Below are 20,386 nucleotides of genomic sequence, written 5' to 3' on the forward strand. Positions count from 1 at the left end.
AAGGAGAAATTCTAGGTGGGGGGAGATGATAGAATGGCTGTTTAGCTGGACTTTTTCTTGATAGCCACAAATTGAACTAATCTTCTCCTCCAAGAGAGACTATATTTTAAGAAAATGCTGGTGAGCCCAAAAGACCTGCTTCAGCTGAAAAAAGACAAAAGTAGAGCAAACAGAGAAAAGTTAAGGAAGTTTGTGGTAATGCCCCCTGTCTTCAGAAAAGAAGAAGAGAAGAAGATCTCTGTTCGTGAATCCTCAGCCCCAGGGGAAAATGGGGGAGACTGTTAGTCCCAAAAATGAAAAACTGAACTCTTGTTTTTTCCCCTCTTGGCAGGGCATCCTTGAAAAGAAAAATCCTAAAAGCAGTCTGTCCATCCATGCATTAGTGGTGAGAGCACTGTGCATAGAAAGGAGAGAGTCACCACTGACAAACTTTTTTTCTCCAGGCAGTGCCATGTGGTGACATGGAAACACAGGATGTGGCATCTGTATTTCTTAGAGCGTCTGTAGCACAAGAAAGACTCCTCTCTCCCTGCAAATAGACTGGGTGTTAATTATCTGGAAAGTGGAAACCTGATTAGAGTCCAGATTGTGTCTCACTGTAATTTGTTGGAGTTGAGTAGTGAGAAGAAGAATGCTTTAGAAAGTTTTCATTTTGAATTGTGTGTGTTTCTTTCTTTCCCCCCCCCCTTTTATAGTAGCATAGTGATAGTAATTTAATAAAGTTTTTTGTTCTTGTTATTAAACTTAAGCCTGCTTTGCTCTGTTCTCAATCGCATTTCACAGCATTCAGTTAAGAAATTGCATTTTCATAAAAGAGCACTGGCATTGTGCCTGTGTCAAACCATGACACGGAGCAAGTGCATGGCAGTCGTCACAGGACTCAACAATGCTACGAGCCTCTGTTGGCGTTAGCTGAAACTGCTTCTGCAGAGTATGTGCATTCTGATGGGAAAACCCATGTGATGCCTTGGCCTGTGCGAGTGTATCAGGCTGGGGTGCTACCCACGCCGGATTAGCCAACTTGTCAGCCCTCGCGTTACCTTCTGCTACAAACCCTGGTAAATTGGTGTGACTTCTCACATGCAGAACGTAAAACGGATGAACCCGGGCCTGAATAGCACACCACAAGGTCTTCAATAAATGAAACAAGGCAGGGTTACTGACCTCCTTCAAAACTGAGTGACCCAACCGCTGTGCGATGTCAGCCACAAAGGCAGAATCCGTGACCAAATTGAAAGGTTCCTGGGAAAATCTCTCAAATGCCATAACAGCGGCCCTCAACTCAACCAATTGGGCCGACCCATCCTGATGACCTTTCAGAACCTTTCACTCAGATCCGTCCATCCAAGTAACAATGGCCTTTCCTGTTTTCCCCGAACCGTCAGTAAAGACGGTGGGTCCTTGCACGGGTTCCTGACTATTTTTGGGCCGCAAAGAGATCTGCATAGATTTTGCCACCTGCAGTAGCTTGTGGCTGGGCAAATGATAAGTTATCTGCCCTGAAAAAATTTCTAGAGCACATTGCAGGGACACACAGTGTGCAAAGCTCCAGTCAAAGTCCTCCTGGGATATGGGGAGTATGATCTTTGCAGGATCCGCACCCATCAATTGCAAACACCGTTGCCGGCATTTGATTATCAACCGAGCAATCAACTCAGCCAATGTTGTTGCCGTCTTCTGCGGCTGATGGGGCAGGAAAACCCATTCCAAGATGTGCAAGGGATCAGACCATTTGTCACTCCATTGACCAATGATACCTGTGGGATGCGAATCTGGAGTGGTAATGAACACAGCGACATCAACGGAAAGATCAATGCGATAAACCTGACGGGCAGAAACAGCCTGCTGAACCTCCTCCAGCACCTGACGTGCCTCAGGGGTCAATGTGCGAGGTGATTTAAAATCAGAGTCTCCTTTCAACAGATCATACACAGGAGACAGTTGTGCATCGGTTAGTCCCAAGTATGGACGTAACCAGATGATGACACCCATCAGTCCTTGAACATCATTCAGTGTCTTCACCCCCATGAAGGAATGCAAAACAACACGTTATTTACAGAAACTGTGTGGGAAAGTTTCCCAATAGAATGTAAACTCAGAAGGCTTTAGAAAACTCAAGAATCAGGGCAACAATCCCCACTGCTGATCCCTGTGCTCCCCCCAGATCCGTCCCAATTACCATCCCTGTGCTCAACCCAGATCCATCCCCATTGCTGATTTTTGTGCTCCCCCATGATCCATCCCCATTCCCACCCCTGTGCTCACCCCACATCCATCCTCATTGTTAATTCTTGTGCTCACCCCAGATCCATCCCCATTCCCACCTCTGTGCTCACCCCATATACATCTCCATTGCTGATCACTCTCCTCACCCAAGATCCATCCCTATTCCTAATCCCTGTGCTCACCCCACATCCATCCCCATTACCATCCCTGTGCTCAGCCCAGATCCATCTCCATTGCTGATCCCTGTGCCCACCCCAGGTACATCCCCATTGCTGATCCCTGTGCTCACCCCAGCGCTATCCCCATTCCCATCAATGTGCTCACCCCAGATCCTTTCCTAATCCCACCCATTTAAACCCCATATCCATCACCATTGCTGATCCCTCTGCTCACCCCAGATCCATCACTATTACTGATCATTGAGCTGAGCCCAGATCCATCCCCATTCTTATCACTGTGCTCACCCCTGATCCATCCACATTGCTCATGCGTATGCTCACCACGTATCCATCGCCATTCCCATCCCTGTGCTCACCCCAGATCCATCCCCATTGCTGATACCCGTGCTCACTCCAGATCCATTCAAATTCCTGATCCCTGTCCTTACCCCAGATCCATCCCCATTCCAATCCCTGTAATGAGCCTAGATCCATCCCCATTGCTAATCCCTGTTCTCACTTTGTATCAATCCCCATTCCTGATCCCTGTGCTCACCCCAGTCCCATCCCCATTCCGGACCCTTTTCTCACCCCAGATACATCCCCACTGCTGATCCCTGTGCTCAGCCTAGATCCTTCCTGATTGCTTATCCCTCTGCTCACCCCAGATCCATCCCTATTCCCATCCCTTTGACTCACCCCAGATCCATCCCCATTGATGATCCCTCTGCTCACACCAGATCCATTCCCATAGCTTACCCCTGTGCTCACGCCAGATACATCCCTATTGCTGACTCCTGTGCTCACCCCAGATCCATCCCCCTATCTATCACTGTGCTCCCCTCAGACCCATCCCCATTTCTGATCCTTGTGCTCACCCCTGATCCATCCCCATTGCTGATTACTGTGCTCAGCCCAGATCCTTCCTGAATGATAATTCCTCTGCTCAACCAAGATGCATTTCCACAGCTGATTCGACTGCTCATTCCAGATCCATCCCCATTGCTGATCCCTGTGCTCACCCCAGATCCATCCCCATTCTCAGCCCTGTGCTCACCCCTAATCACTCCTCATTTCTGATCTCTGTGATCGCCCCAGATCCATCCCAAATTCTGATCCCTATGCTCACCCCAGATACATCCCCAACGATGATCCCTGTGCTCACCCCAGATCCAGGCCCATTGCTGATCCGTGTGCTCACCCCAGATCCATCCTCATTCCCATCCCTGTGCTCACCCCGGATGCATCCCCATTCCCATCTTTGGGCTCCCCCAAGGTCCATCAATTTTACATCCCATGGCTCACCCCAGATCCATGCCCATTCCCACCCCTGTGCTCAACCCATAACCATCTCCATTGCTGATCCCTCTGCTCACCCCAGATCCATTCCTATTCTTGATCCCTTTGTTCACCCCAGATCCATCCTCATTCCCATCCCTGTGCTCAGCCCAGATCCGTCTCCATTGCTGATCCCTGTGCTCACCCCAGGTACATACCCATTGCTGATCCCTGTTCTACGCCCAGAAAAACCCCCATTGCTGGTCCCAGTGCTCAGCACAAATCCATCCCTATTGCTGATCCCTCTGCTCACCCAAGATCCATCCCCTTTTCCATCCCTGTGCTCATCCCAGATCCATCCCTACTACCATCCCTGTGCGAAACCCAGATCCATCCCCATTCCTGTCTCTGTGCTCACCCCAGATCTATCCCCATTGCTGATCCAAGTGCTCAGCCCAGATCCATCCTGATTGCTAATCCCTGTGCTCACCCCAGACTCATCACCATTCCCATCCCTGTGCACAGCCCAAATTCATCCCCATTTCTGGTCCCTGTGCTCAACCCAGATCCATCCCCATTCCTGTTCCCTGTGCTCACCCAGGATCAGTCCCCATTGCTGATCACTGTGCTCACCACAGATCCACCCTTATTCTTATCCCTGTGCTCACCTCATATCCATCCTCATTCCCATCCCTGTGCTCACCCCATATCCATCCCCATTGCTCATCCCAGTGCTCAGCCAAGATCCATCCCTATTCCTATTCTTGTGCTCACCCGAGTTTCATCCCCATTGCTGATCCCTGTGATCGGCCGACATCCATCCCCAATCCAATCCCTGTGCTCACCCAAGACCCACCCCCATTCCTATCCCTGTGCTCACCCCAAATCTATCCCCATATCTGATCCCTGTTCTCACCCCAGATCCATCCACATTGATGATCCCTTTGCTCACCCCAGATCCATCCCCATTGCTGAACCCTGTGCTAAGCCTAGATCCTTCCTGATTTCCGACCCCTGTGCTATCCCCAGCTCCATTACAATTCTCATTGCTGTTCTCACACCAGATCCATCCCCATTGCTGATTCCTCTTCTCACTCCAGATCCATCCACATTGCTGATGCCTGTGCTCACCCAAGATCCATTCCCATTCCCATCCCTGTGCTCCGCCCAGATGCATCTCCATTGCTGATCACTGCACTCACCCCAGGTACATCCCCACTGCTGATCCCTGTTCTCCACGCAGATACACCTCATTGCTGATCCCTGTGCTCACCCCAGATCCATCCCCATTCCCATCCCTGTACTCACATCATATCCATCCCCAGTGGTTATCCCTGTGATTAGCCCAGATCCATCCCCATTGCGGATCCCTGTGCTCACCCGAAATCCATCCCCATTGCTGATCCCTGTGCTCAACCCAGATCCATCCCCATTGCTGATCCCTGTGCTCACCCGAAATCCATCCACATTGCTGATCCCTCAGCTCACACCAGATCCATTCCCATAGCTTACCCTTGTGCTCACCCCAGATACATCCCCATTTCTGATGCCTGTGCTCACCCCAGATCCATCCCCATTGCCATCACTGTGCTCACCTCAGACCTATCCCCATTGCTGATCCTTATGCTCAACCCTGATCCTCCCCCATTGCTGATCACTGCTCAGCCCAGATCCGTCCTAAATGCTAATTCCTCTGCTCACCCCAGATGCATTTCCATAGCTGATTCGTCTGCTCACCCCAGATCACTCGCCATTGCTGATCCCTGTGCTCACACCAGATCCATCTCGACTCCTTATCCCAGTGCTCGCCCCAGATCCATCCCCATTCCCATCCCTGTGCTCAACCCAGATCACTCCCTATTTCTGATCTTCGTGATCACCCCATATCCATCCCAATTTCTGATCCCTATGCTCACCCCAGATCCATCCACAATGCTGATTTTTGTGCTCCCCTATGATCCATTCCTATTCCCACCCCTTTGCTCACCCCACATCCATCCTCATTGCTGATTCTTGTGCTCACCCCAGATCCATCCGCATTCCCAGCCCTGTGCTCGCCCCAGATACTTTCCAATTCCCACCTCTGTTCTCACCCCATATCCATGTCCATTGCTGATCCCTCTGCTCACCCCAGATCCATCCCCTATCCCATCCATGTGCTCAGCCCAGATCCATTTCCATTGCTGATCCCTGTGACCACCCCAGGTACAACCCCATTGCTGATCCCGATTCTCAACCCAGATACACCCCCATTGCTGCTCCCAGTGCTCAGCCCAGATCCATCCCGGTTGCTCATCCCTGTTCTCACCCCAGATCTATCACCATTCCCATCCATGTGAACAGCCCAAGTTCATCCCCATTGCTGATCCCTGTTCTCACCCCAGATCCATTTCCATTCCCATCCCTGTGCTCACACCATATCCATCCCCAGTGCTGCTCCCTGTGCTCACCCCAGATACATCCTGATTGCTGATCCCTGTGCTCTCCCCCGATCCATCCCCATTCCCATCCCTGTGCTCACCCTGGATGCATCCCCATTTCTATCCCTGGGCTCCCCCACGGTCCATCCATTTCACATCCCTGTGCTCACCCCAGATGCCTTCCCATTCCCACCCCTGTGCTCAACCCATATCCATCTCCATTGCTGTTCCCTGTGCTCACCCCAGATTCATCCCCATTCCCATCCCTGTGCTCACGCCGGATCCACCTCCATTCCAAACCCTGTGATCACCCAAGATCCATCCACATTTCTGGTCCAAGTGCTCACCCCAGATCTATCCCTATTGCCACCTATGTGATCACCTGTCCTAGTTTAGGGCAAATTTGGGGAAAACCCTCTGAAAGGAGCCCCCAGGAAATAAACCCCCACGTTTTCCCCTGGTTCAGGGAAAAATTTCCTCTGAGAGAGAAGTGGAAAAAAACCTGTTTATTCAACGAACAAAGCACTCCCCAGCACCAAAACAATTAACAACACCAGATGACAACAAAACTCTTTTACCCCTCTGAAGAGATGAACAAATCCAGAAAGTCTTTCCTGGGAGTGGTCGCCCGGGTCTGGACGCTGGGGATGGCTGCTGCAGATCACAAAATGCAGGCTCCTGGTGTTCCTTGGTGTTTCCCAGATCCCAGTCCAGAGCAGGTTGGATGGTATTCAGGAAGAGGAAAGGAAAAAGCAACAGTCCAGGGAAAGAATTGGACTGCTTAGCGAACCTAACTAGGAAGCAAAGCAAGCAAGCAGGCAAAGCAAGCAAGCCAAGCAAGCAAGCAAGCAAAGCAAAAGCCAGCCAGCCAGCCCTAGCCTTTTTTAGACAGCAGACCATGGGGGGAGGTGAACTAGATGATAACATGGCAAAACAAACCTTCACTTCCAGAGTCAGTTCTGAAAGCACAGAACATAATATCAAACGTAAACAGAACACACGATTGGAGATACAAACACCATAACAGTCACCCTAGGACATTCCACCCCTTATCTCCATATCTTCAACATCATGTAAAAACTCCATCAAGTTAAAACTTGTATCTTTCACTTACTCATACCTTCGACACTTACACATTTCCTTCTATTTCACTTGCTCAAACCTTTGACACTTACACATTTCCTTCTATTTCACTTGCTCAAACCTTTGACACTTACACATTTCCTTCTTTCTCATGTCTGTGTGTTTTCATGCACAGACATTGGCAGTAACATCCAGCAAACAGTGATATTTGCACAATAGTTTCACCCCACAATCAGATCTCCCTGAGGTACACATCGTGTTGTTCCATCTCTCTGCATTATCCACCATGTACAACCTGGTCCCTGAGCAAAGACAATCCCACGAATGGGTTTGTCTGTACTCGAGGCAGGATTGATCCACACTGATTTCCCTAACAAACCTCTGACATGTGCCACTGGGACTTTATCTCCGTCTACTATATTCAGGGGCTCAGACTGGGCAGGACCTGCTCGATTGGTGGAACCTCGGCTGTTAACTAACCAGGTGGCCTTTGCTAAATGTTGCTCCCAATTTGTGAAAGATCCCCCACCCAATGCTTTTAAGGTGGTTTTTAACAGTCCATTGTACCTCTCCACTTTGCCTGCATCTGGTGCATGGTAGGGGATGTGGTACACCCACTCAATGCCATGTTCCCTAGCCCAGGTGTTGATAAGGCTGTTCTTGAAATGAGTCCCATTGTCTGACTCAATCCTCTCAGGGGTACTATGCTTCTAAAGGACCTGCTTTTCAAGGCCCAGGATGGTGTTACGGGCTGTAGCATGAGACACAGGGTAGGTTTCCAACCATCCAGTGGTGGCTTCTACCATTGTGAGCACGTAGCGCTTGCCTTGGTGTGTCTGGGGCAGTGTGATGTAGTCAATCTGCATGGCCTCTCCATACTTGTACTTGGACCACCGCCCACCATACCACAGGGGCTTCACCCGCTTGGCCTGTTTGATGGTAGCACACGTCTCACAGTCATGGATAACCTGAGAAATACTGTCCATGGTTAGATCCACCCCTCGGTCTCGTGCCCACTTATAAGTGGCATCTCTACCCTGATGGCCTGAGGCATCATGGGCCCATCGTGCTAGGAACAACTCTCCCTTGTGTTCCCAGTCGAGGTCTATCTTTGATACCCCTATCTTCGCAGCCTGATCTACCTGCTGATTGTTTTGCTGCTCTTCATTAGCTCTGCTTCTGGGGACATGGGCATCTACATGGCGAACCTTCACAGGTAGCTTCTCTACCCGGGTAGCGATATCTTTCCACTCTTCAGCAGCCCAAATTGGTTTTCCTCTACGCTGCCAGTTAGCCTCTTTCCACCTCTCTAGCCACCCCCACAGAGCATTGGCTACCATCCATGAATCAGTGTAGAGGTAGAGCTTTGGCCACTTCTCCCTTTCTGCAATGTCTAGGGCCAGTTGAACAGCCTTGAGTTCAGCAAACTGGCTTGATCCACCTTCTCCTTCAGTGGCCTCTGCAACCCGTCATGTGGGGCTCCATACAGCTGCTTTCCACTTCTGATTCATCCCTACGATGCGACAGGAACCGTCCGTGAAGAGAGCGTAGCGGGTTTCCTCTGCTGGCAGTTGGTTGTATAGTGGAGCTTCTTCAGCCCGTGTCACTGGTTCTTCTTCTTCATCTGCGACACCAAAACTTTCACCTTCGGGCCAATTTGTAATTACTTCCAAAATCCCAGGGCGATTCAGCTTACCAATATGGGCACGCTGCGCGATGAGAGCAATCCACTTGCTCCATGTAGCACTGGTGGCATGGTGGGTGGAGGGAACCTTTCCTCTGAACATCCACCCCAGCACCGGTAGTTGGGGTGACAGGAGGAGTTGTGCTTCTGTGCCAATCACCTCTGAGGTGGCCTGGACTCCCTCGTAGGCGGCCAAGATTTCCTTCTCTGTTGGGGTGTAGTTGGCTTCAGACCCTCTGTAGCTCTGACTCCAAAATCCCAGTGGTCGGCCCCGAGTCTCATCAGGCACCTTCTGCCAAAGTCTCCAGGACAGACCATGGTTCCCGGCTGCAGAGTAGAGCACGTTCTTCACATCTGGTCCTGTCCTGACTGGGCCAAGGGCTACTGCATGAGCAATTTCCTGCTTTATCTGGACAAAAGCTTGCTGCTGCTCAGGGCCCCAGCAGAAATCATTCTTCTTGCGGGTGACCAGGTAGAGGGGACTCACAATCTGACTGTACTCAGGAATGTGCATTCTCCAAAAACCGATGGCGCCTAAGAAAGCTTGTGTCTCTTTCTTGTTGGTTGGTGGAGACATGGCTGTGATCTTGTTGATGACATCTGTAGGAATTTGATGCCGTCCATCTTACCACTTCACTCCCAAGAACTGGATCTCTCGAGCAGGTCCCTTCACTTTACTCTTCTTGATGGCGAAACCAGCTTCCAGGAGGATTCGGATGATTTTCTCTCCTTTCTCAAACACTTCTGCTGCTGTGTTCCCCCACACAATGATATCAATATACTGTAGATGTTCTGGAGCCTCACCCTTTTCTAGTGCAGTATGGATCAGTCCATGGCAGATGGCAGGACTGTGCTTCCACCCCTGGGGCAGTCGGTTCCAGGTATACTGCACTCCCCTCCATGTAAAGGCAAACTGAGGCCTGCATTCTGCTGCCAGAGGAATGGAGAAAAATGCATTGGCAATATCAATAGTGGCGTACCACTTCGCTGCCTTGGACTCCAGCTCGTACTGGAGTTCCAGCATGTCTGGCACAGCAGCGCTCAGTGGTGGAGTCACTTCATTCAATGCACGGTAGTCCACAGTCAATCTCCATTCTCCTTCAGATTTACGCACAGGCCAAATGGGGCTGTTGAAGGGTGAGTGGGTTTTGCTGACCACCCCTTGGCTCTCCAGCTCTCGGATCATCTTATGGATGGGAACCACAGCATCTTGAGTTGTTCTGTACTGTCGACGATGCACTGTTGAAGTGGCAACTGGTACCTTTTGTTCTTCTCCCTTCAAAAGTCCTACTGTAGTTGGATTCTCAGACAGTCCAGGCAAGGTGTTCAGTTGCTGGATGCCCTCTGTCGCTACAGCTGCTATCCCAAATGCCCACCTGAGTCTCTTTAGGTCTTTAAAATACCCCCTTCGAAGGTAATCTATGCCCAAAATACATGGGGCCTCTGGGCCAGTCACAATAGGGTGTTTCTTCCACTCATTTCCTGTCAGACTTACATCAGCTTCCACCACGGTAAAGTCCTGTGATCCACCTGTCACACCGGCGATAGAGACAGATTCTGCCCTTATGTGTCTCGATGGAATTAACGTGCATTGTGCACCAGTATCAACCAAAGCCTTATATCTTTGTGGTTCCGATGTGCCAGGCCAGCGAATCTACACAGTCCAGAAAACACGGTTTTCCCTTGCCTCTACCTGGCTAGAGGCAGGGCCCCTCTAAGCCTGGTTATCCTTCTTGCCTTGGGCGTATGTCTTAGAGGTTCCTTCAAGGGGATCAGACATGTCATCATCATCATCATGCCTGGCAGTTTGGCTACGGGCAACTGGAGCTGCTCTCCTTTTGGTGGCACTTCCTCTCTGAGTCTTACCTTCCTTCAATTCATGCACCCGTTGTGCCAGAGCGCCAGTAGGTTTTCCGTCCCATTTCCTCATGTTTTCTCCGCAATCGCGCAGGAAGAACCACAGCTCAGTTCGTGGGGTGTACCTTCTCTCACCATCTGAGGAACGTCTACGTTGGATACCAGAACCTCTGATCTGTACTGCTGAGATTTGGAGAAGGTCTTCCTTTATCTCTTTTCTGAGTCTTTTATGATTCTCCTTTATCTTATTTTCTAATTTCTGCAGACGTGTTTCCACTGCTGCAATTCTGGCATGGGTTGGGCCATGTACAGCATCTGCATATGCTCGGAGTTTCCTTGCCATTTCGAGCACGGTCTCATCCCTCTCATCTTGCTTCATTATTGCTAAGGCAGAAGCGTAGTCATGTGGCCCAAGCCGTACAAGTTTTCGCGGCATCACAGATGTACATGGTACCAAGTCTGGATTCCTAGTTGTTATTTCATCTGAGAAGATAATCTCTGCCACTGCTATTTCTCTCAGACGTTGGATCCCTTGTTCTATAGTCTTCCACTGGGTTTGCTGCATATAAAGATCATCTGCACACAGGTATCTTTGTGCTACACTTTCTAGAACCCGTGCCCAGAGGCTGTGAGGGTTAGCCCCCCTCATCATTCCTTGATCAATGACAGGATCATGTGACAGGGATCCCAAATGTCTTGCCTCAGTACCATCCAGAATTGTAGCCTCGCCTGCAGCATCCCAAAGACGGACCAACCAACTAATTACAGACTCATCAGGTTGTCGGGTGTAATCCTTCCTTAGGCCACGAAGGTCCTTTAGGGAAAAGGACTCAATATTGGCCTCTGATCTTGTACCAGTTGCTTTGACTTCTGATTTTATGTCAGCAGGCATTGAGGGTCCCTCTCCTGCATTATCATCATCATCGTCATCATCCACTGGTCGATTGGTCTTTTCTGTGCGCTTCCCACTTCTTGTGCTAGTAGCAACAGCCATTGGTTGAGGCTTGGCTGCTGAGTCTGGTTTAGCTGCTGGCTTTGAGCCGGGGGTGTTGGCTGCAGCCTGAGTGACTGGGATAGCTGCTGATTTATCTCCCTGCCCCCCTTCCTCTGTCTGCTGCCCTACAGTATCTAGCAGGGTGTGATAAGCATATGCCAGGGCCCAGCTCACTGCAATGATCTTTTTCTCCTTAGAGTTATCATGGCACTTCTCTTTCAGGTACTTTGCCACCTCAGCCAGATTCTGAATTTTTTTATTTGGAAAGTCCCAGGCTATAGGGTCAGAAAATTCCTTTAAGATTTGGCCCATATCCTCCCATTTCCCACACCACTCAGGATTTCTCACACCTGGGTCTACTCCTGGGTCAGAGGTCTCATCAGCCCCTCTAGAAATCTCAGCCCTCATTCTAGAGAGACTGCAGACTGTATAGAGAAAGCTTACCAGATTAAACACCAGGAAGATGGTCTCCTTAACAGTCAGGGGAAACTGAACATTCTCTAATAGGGAGGTAACAAATTTAGAGGAGAAGAAGGAAAGCAAAGGCTGAAAAGCCTCATCCCCTACTTCCCCTCTAACAAACTGGCTGTACAACCATAACCATGAACCATACATTCCAGGAACAGACCTCAGCACCTTTATAAACCCTCTGGAAGCTATTACAGCCAAGCACAGCCCGATGGATATTCTGGTCAGTGCCCTTCTACTGCAAAACCTACGTATTAGGGACAATACCGGAGCTATTCCTGGATAAAAAAATAAACCTAGGGACCACAGGGGGATTAAGATCTCAAAAACCCCTAGGGACCAGAGACACATGCAGGCCTTCACCCCAAGAGACAATATTAATTCAAACAACATAACCAGTAACTGCTCCATACCCACACAAAATAATTGGAACAAAAATATGATTACAACAGGGTTTTTTCCACTCTCTCGAGCCCCACGTTGGGTGCCAAAATATTTGTCTTAGTTTAGGGCAAATTTGGGGAAAACCCCCTGAAAGGAGCCCCCAGGAAATAAACCCCCACGGCCCCTCCCTACCCATCTGGTTCAGGGAAAAATTTCCTCTGAGAGGGAAGTGGAAAAGAACCTGTTTATTCAACAACAAAGCACTCCCCAGCACTAAGACAATTAACAACACAAGATGACAACAAAACTCTTTCACCACTCTGAAGAGCTGAACAAATCCAGAAGGTCTTTCCTGGGAGTGGTCGCCCGGGTCTGGGCACTGGGGATTGCTCTCCAGCAATTGCTCTCCTGGTGTTCCTTGGTGTTTCCCAGATCCCAGTCCAGAGCAGGTTGGATGATATTCAGAAAGAGGAAAGGAGAAAGCAACAGTCCATGGAAAGAATCGGACTGCTTAACCTAACTAGGAAGCAAAGCAAGAAAGCAGGCAAAGCAAGCAAGCCAAGCAAGCAAGCAAAGCAAAAGCCAGCCAGCCAGCCCTAGCCTTTTCTAGCTTTCCAGCAGACATGGGGGAAGGTGAACCAGATGATAACACAGCAAAACAAACCTTCACTTTCAGAGTCAGTTCTGAAAGCACAGAACATAATATCAAACGTAAACAGAACACATGATTGGAGATACAAACACCATAACAGTCACCCTAGGACATTGGGTTTTTTGGGGTGTTATTTGGGGTTTTTTTTGTTTTTTGGGGTTTTTTTTTGAGGGGTTTTTGGGGGGTTTTTTTGGGGTTTTGGGGTTTTTTTTGGTGTTTTGGCGGTTTTTGTTGGGGTTCTTCTGGGGGGTTTTTGGGCGGGTTTTTGGGGGGTTTTTTGGGATTTTTTGGAGTGGTATTTTTGGTTTTTGGTGACTTTTTGGGGATTTTTGGAAGGTTTTTTGGGGTTTTTTTTTGCCTACAGCTCCTGTCCCAGCTCAGGGCTCCTGTCCCAGCTCAGGGCTCCTGTCCCAGCTCAGGGCTCCTGTCTGAGGTCAGGTTTTTTTGGGTTTTTTGGGTTTTTTTGGGGGTTTTTTTGGGTTTTTAGGGTTTTTTTGCGCATTTTTTGGAGTTTTTTGGTGTTTTTTTGTGTTTTTTTTTTGGTTTTTTGACGATTTTTTAGGCTTTTTTGAGGATTTTTTTGGGGATTTTTATTTGTTTTTTTTTGGTTTTTTGGGGTTTTTGTGCGTTTTTTACAGTTTTTTTTGTGGGGTGGTTTGGGTGTTTTTAGCGTTTTTAGTGTTTTTATGGGGGTTTTTTTGAGGTTTTTTATGGGGTTTTTGGGGTTTCTTTGGGGTTTTTTGGGTTTTTTTCGGAGGTTTTTTGGGGGGTATTTTGGGGTTTTTTCGGGTGTTTTTTGAGGGTTTCTTTGGGGTTTTTTGTGGGTTTTTTTGGGGAGCTTTTGGGGACTTTTTTGGTTTTTTTGGGGGGTTTTTGGGGGTTTCTTGGGGTTTTTTTGGTTTGTTTTGGTGGTGTTTTTGGAGGTTTTTTGAGTTTTTTTGGGGGTTTTTTTGTTTGTTTTTGAGGTTTTTTTTGGGTTTTATTGGAGGTTTTTTGGGGGTTTTTTGGGGGGTTTTCTAGCGGATTTTTTTGGGTTTTTTGGGGATTTTTTGGGGATTTTTTGGGATTTTTTTGGGGTTTTTTTTTTTTTTTGGGGTTTTTTTGGGATTTTTTGGGGTTTTTTTGGGGTTTTTTTGGGTTTCTTGGGGTGTTATTTGGGGGTTTTTTGGGGCTTTATTGGGTTTTTTTGGGGTTTTTTTGGGGGTTTTTTAGGGTTTTTTTCGGGGTATTTTTGGCTTTTTTTGGTTGTCCCAGCTCAAGGCTCCTGTCCCAGCTCAGGGCTCCTGTCCAAGGTCAGGTTTTTTTGGGTTTTTTGGGGTTTTTGTTGGGTTTTTTAGGGTTTTTTTAGGGCGTTTTTTGGTTTTTTTTTTGTTTTTTAAGGGTTTTTTTTTGTTGTTTTTTTGGGGGTTTCCTGGCGATTTGTTTAGGGTTTTTTGAGGATTTTTGGGGGATTTTTTTCGTTTTTTTAGGGTTTTTTGGGTTTTTTTGGGGGGCGGGTTTGAGTTTTTTTTCTGGGGTGGTTTGTGTGTTTTTAGGGTTTTTAGTGTTTTTTATAGGGTTTTTTAGGGTTTTTTGGGGGGTTTTTGGGGGGGGGGTTTGGGTTCTTTTGGGTTTTTTCGGGGTTTTTTTTCCCGTTTTTGTTGGTTTTTTGGGGTTTTTTTGTGGTTGTTTTCTGGGGGTTTTCTGGGGGTTTTTTGGGGTTTTTGGGGGATTTTTTGGGGTTTCTTTGCTGTTGTTTTTGGTTTTTTGGGGTTTTTTTTGTGGGGGTTTCTGGGGTTTTTTTGGGTTTTTTTGGGGGGGTTTTTGGGGGGTTTTTGGGGTTATTTTGGGGGTTTTGTGGGGTTTTTTGGTTTTTTTTAGTGTTTTTTGGGTTTTTTTTCTGGGGTGCTTTGGGTGTTTTTTGGGTTTATAGGGTTTTTTATGGGGTTTTTTAGGGTTTTTTGGGGTTTTTTGGGGGGTTTTTTAGGGTTTTTTTCCTGGGGTGGTTTGGGTGTTTTTGCGGTATTTAGGGTTTTTTTTCAGGGTTTTTGGGGGGTTTTTGGGGTTTTTTTCAGGTGTTTTTTGGGGTTTTCGGGGGTTTTTTGGGTTTTTTTTCGGGTGTTTTTTGAGGGTTTCTTTGGGGGTTTTTGCGGGTTTTTTGGCCGTTTTGGGGGGATTTTTGGGGTTTTTTTGGGGTTTTTGGGGGGCTTTATTGGGTTTTTTTGTGGGGATTTTTGGGTTTTTTTTGGGGTTTTTTTTCGGGGTATTTATGGTTTTTTTTGGTTGTCCCAGCTCAGGGCTCCTGTCCCAGCTCACAGCTCCTGTCCGAGGTCAGGTTTTTTTGGGTTTTTTTGGGTTTTTTGGGGTTTTTTTTTTGTTTTTAAGGGTTTTTTTTGGTTTTTTGTTGGTTTTCTTGGCGTTTTTTTGGGGGTTTTTTTTGGTGTTTCTTTGGGGGATTTTTTTTGTTTTTTCAGGGGTTTTTTAGGGTTCTTTAGGGTTTTTTTCCTTGGGTGGTTTGGGTGTTTTTGGGGTTTTTAGGGTTTTTATGGGGTTTTTGGGGGTTTTTCTTTGGTGTGTTTGGGGTTCTTTGTGGGTTTTTTAAGGGGGCTTTTGGGGTTTTTTTTGGGGTTTTTTGGGGCTTTATTGGGGTTCTTTGGGGGGTATTTTTGGGTTTTATTGGTTTTTTTTCTGTTTATTTTGGGGGTTTTTTTGGGTTTTATTGGGGGTGTTTTGGGGATTTTCTGGGTTTTTTTTGGGGTTTTTTTGGTTTTTTTGGGGGTTTTTTGGTATTTTTTGGGGTTTTTTTTTGATTTTTTTGGGTTTTTTGTGGTGTGTTTTGGGGTATTTTGGGGTTTTTGGGGGATTTTTTTTGTTTTTTTGGGGTTGTTTTGGGTTTTTTGGGGGTTTTCTGGGGGATTTTTTTGGGTTTCTTTGGGGTTTTTTTGCGGGGGTTTTTTGTGGGTTTTTTGGTATTTTTTGGGGTTTTTTTGGGATTTTTTTGGGTTTTTTGTGGTGTGTTTTGGGGTATTTTGGGGTTTTTGGGGGATTTTTTGGGGTTTTTTTGGGTTTTTTAGGGTTTTTTTGGGTTTTTTGGGGGGTTTTTGGGGTTTATTTGGTGTTTTTTTTGGTTTTTTTTTTGATTTTTTTTGGTTTTATTTGGTGGGTTTTTGGGGGTTTTTTGCGGCTTTATTGGGTTTTTTGGGGGTGGGGTTTGGGGTTGTTTTGGGTTTTTTTTCGGGGTATTTTCTGGTTTTTTTGGTTGTCCCAGGTCACAGCTCCTGTCCCAGCTCAGGGCTCCTGTCCCAGCTCAGGTTTTTTTGGGTTTTTTTGGGGTTTTTGGGTTTTTTTGGGCGTTTTTTAGGGATTTTTTGGGTCGTTTTTTGGGAGTTTTTTTTGGGGGTTTTGGGGTTTTTTTTTTGTTTTTAAGGGGTTTTTTTTGGGGTTTCTTGGTGGTTTTCTTGGCGTTTTTTTTGCGGTTTTTTGGGGATTTTTTGGGGGATTTTTTTTTGGCTTTTTAGGGTTTTTTATAGTTTTTTTGTGCGTTTTTTTGGGTTCTTTTCTGGGGTGATTTGGGTGTTTTTGGAGTTTTTAGGGTTTTTTATGGAGTTTTTTTTGAGGTTTTTCATGGGGTTTTTCACGGTTTCTTTGGGGTTTTTTGGGGGGATTTTTTTAGGTGTTCTTGAGTTTTTTTGGAGGTTTTTTGGGGTGTTTTGTGTGTTTTTTTGGAGTTTCTTAGGTTTTTAGGGTTTTTTTTGGGTTTTTTTTAGGGTTTTTTGAGGTTTCTTGGGATTTTTGGGGGGTTTTCTTGGGGGTTTTTTGGGGGGTTTTTTGGGGTTTTTTTTGGGTTTTTTGGGATTTTTTTACGGTTTTTTTCCGGGGTTTTTTTGGGGTTTTGGGGTTTTTTTGGGTATTATTGGGGTTTTTTTGGGGATTTTTTGAGGGTTTCTTGGTGTTTTTTGGGGGTTTTTCCGGTGTTTTTTCGGGTTTTCTTCGGGTTTTTTTGGGTTTTCTTTAAGGGTTTTTTGGGGTTTTTTTGGGGGGGTTTGGGGTTTTTTTGAGGGTTTCTTTGGGTTTTTTTGTGGGGTTTTTTGTGCGTTTTTGGGGATTTTTGGCCATTTTTTGGGGATTTTTGGGGTTTTTGGGGGTTTTTTGGGGTTTTTTGGGTTTTTTTTAGGGTTTTTTGGGTTTTATTGGGGGTTTTGGGGGGATTTTTTGGGGTTTGTTTGGGATTTTTTTTTGTTTTTTTGGGGTTTTTTGGGGGCTTTATTGGGTTGTTTTGGGGTGTTTTTTGGGGTTTCTTTGGGTTTTTTTCAGGGTATTTTTGGTTTTGTTTGGTTGTCCCAGCTCAGGGCTCCTGTCCCAGCTCACAGCTCCTGTCCGAGGTCAGGTTTTTTTGGGGTTTTTCGTGGGTTTTTTTCGGTTTTTTGGGGGGGTTTTTTTGGTTTTTTAAGGGTTTTTTTTTTGTTTTTTGTTGGTTTTCTTGGCGGTTTTTTGGGGGGTTTTTTGGGTGTTTCTTTGGGGGATTTTTTTGTTTTTTTCAGGGGTTTTTTAGGGTTTTTTAGGGTTTTTTTCCTGGGGTGGTTTGGGTGTTTTTGGGGTTTTTAGGGTTTTTATGGGGTTTTTGGGGGTTTTTTTTGAGGATTTTTGGGGCTTTTTGGAGGTTTTTTTGGGGGTTTTTTTGTGTTATTTTGGGGTTTTTTTTGGTGTTCTTTGGGATTTTTGGGGTTTTTTTTTTGGTGTGTTTGGGGTTCTTTGTGGGTTTTTTAAGGGGGCTTTTGGGGGTTTTTTGGGGGTTTTTTGGGGCTTTATTGGGGTTCTTTGGGGGGTGTTTTGGGGTTTTATTGGGTTTTTTTCTGTTTGTTTTTGGGGGTTTTTTGGGTTTTATTGGGGGTGTTTTGGGGATTTTCTGGGGTTTTTTGGGTTTTTTTTGTTTGTTTTTGGGGTTTTTTGGTATTTTTTGGGGGTTTTTTTGGATTTTTTTGGGTTTTTTGTGGTGTGTTTTGGGGTTTTTTTTGGGTTTTATTGGGGGTTTTTTGTGGTTTTTTGGGGTTTTTTTAGGGTTTTTTGGGGCGTTTTTTGGGAATTTTTTTTGGTGGTTTTTTGGGTTTTTTTTTGTTTTCTTGGCGATTTTTTATAGGGTTTTTTGGGGATTTTTGGGGGGATTTTTTTTGGCTTTTTAGGTTTTTTTGGGGTTTTTTTGTGCGTTTTTTGGGTTTTTTTTCTTGGGTGGTTTAGGTGTTTTTCGGGTTTTTCGGGTTTTTTTATGGGGGTTTTTGGGGTTTTTTTTGAGGTTTTTTTGAGGGTTTTTTGGGGTTTTTTGGGTTTTTTGGTTTTTTGGCGGTTTTGGGGGGGGTTGGGGGTATTTTGGGGTTTTTGGGGGATTTTTTTTGTTTTTTTGGGGTTGTTTTGGGTTTTTTGGGGGTTTTCTGGGGGATTTTTTTGGGTTTCTTTGGGGTTTTTTTGTGGGGTTTTTTGTGGGTTTTTGTGGGTTTTTGGGGTTTTTTTGGCCGTTTTTTGGGGTGTGTTTTGGGGTTTTTTTTGGGGTTTTGTTGGGTTTTTTAGGGTTTTTTTGGGGTTTTTTTTTGGGTTTTTTTTTTGTTTTATTTGGTGTTTTTTGGGGGGTTTTTTGCGGCTTTATTGGGGTTTTTTGGGGGGGGGGGGTTGGGGTTGTTTTAGGATTTTTTTTTCGGGGTATTTTCTGGTTTTTTTGGTTGTCCTAGGTCACAGCTCCTGTCCCAGCTCAGGGCTCCTGTCCCAGCTCACAGCTCCTGTCCGAGTTCAGGTTTTTTTGGGTTTTTTTGGGTTTTGTTGGGGTTTTTTGGGGTTTTTTAAGGTTTTTTGGGGCGTTTTTGGGGAGTTTTTTGGGGTTTTTTTGGGTTTTTTGGTGGTTTTCTTGGCGGTTTTTTTGGCTTTTTTGGGGATTTTTTGGGGGATTTTTTTTCATTTTTTTAGGGTTTTTTTGGGAGTTTTTTGGGGTTTTTTTCCTGGGGTGGTTTGAGTGTTTTTAGCGTTTTTAGTGTTTTTTATGGGTTTTTTTGGGGTTTTTTTAGGATTTTTTGAGGTTTCTTGGGATTTTTGGGGCGGTTTTCTTGGGGGTTTTTTGGCCGTTTTTTGGGGATTTTTGGGGGTTTTTTGGGGGTTATTGGGGTTTTCTTGAGGTTTTTTTTGTTTGTTTTGGGGGTTTTTTTGGGTTTTATTGAGGGTTTTTTCGGGAATTTTCGGCTGTTTTTTGAGGGTTTCTTTGGGGTTTTTTTGGGGTTTTTTAGGGGTTGTTTTTGGTTTTTTGGGGTTTTTTGCGAGGGGTTTCTGGGGGTTTTTTGGGTTTTTGGGGTGTTATTTGCGGGTTTTTTGGGGGTTTTTCGAGGCTTTATTGGGTTTTTTGGGGGGGTTTTTTGGGGTTTTTTTGGGGATTTTTTGGGGGGATTTTTTTGGCTTTTTAAGGGTTTTTTGGGGGTTTATTTTGGGTTTCTTTGGGGTTTTTTGGTGGGTTTTTCTGGGTTTTTTTGGGGTTTTAGAGGTTTTTTTGGGTTTTTTGGGGTGTTATTTGGGGGGGTTTTGGAGGTTTTTTGGGGCTTTATTGGGTTTTTGGGGGGTTTTTTGGGGGTTTTTTGGGTTTTTTTCGGGGTATTTTTGGTTTTTTTTGGTTGTCCCAGCTCAGGGCTGCTGTCCCAGCTCGGGGCTCCTGTCCCAGCTCAGGGCTCCTGTCCGAGGTCACGTTTTTTTGGGTTTTTGGGGGTTTTTTTGGGGTTTTGGGGGTTTTTTTTTGGTTTTTTAGGGTTTTTTTAGGGCGGTTTTTGGGAGTTTTTTTGGGGGTTTGTTGGGTTTTTTGGGTGATTTTTTGGTGTTTTTTGGGGGATTTTATGGGTTTTTTAGGGTTTTTTTGGGTTTTTTTTCTGGGGTGGTTTGGGGGTTTTTGGGGTTTTTAGGGTTTTTAGTGGGGTTTTTCGGGTGTTTTTTGAGGGTTTCTTTGGGGTTTTTTGTGGGGTTTTTTTCGGGTTTTGGGGGTTTTTTTTGGCGTTTTTTGGGGTGTTATTTGGGGGTTTTTTGGGGGTTTTTTGGGTTTTCTTGGGGTATTTTTGGTTTGTTTTTCGGGTTTTCTTGGGTTTTATTGGGGGCTTTTTGGGGTTTTTTTGGGGCTTTATTGGGTTTTTTTGGGGTTTTTTTTGGGGTTTTTTTGGGTTTTTTTCGGGGTATTTTTGGTGT

This window comes from Taeniopygia guttata, chromosome W, assembly GCF_048771995.1.
Source record: "Taeniopygia guttata chromosome W, bTaeGut7.mat, whole genome shotgun sequence".
In the NCBI taxonomy this organism is placed as follows: Eukaryota; Metazoa; Chordata; class Aves; order Passeriformes; family Estrildidae; genus Taeniopygia; species Taeniopygia guttata.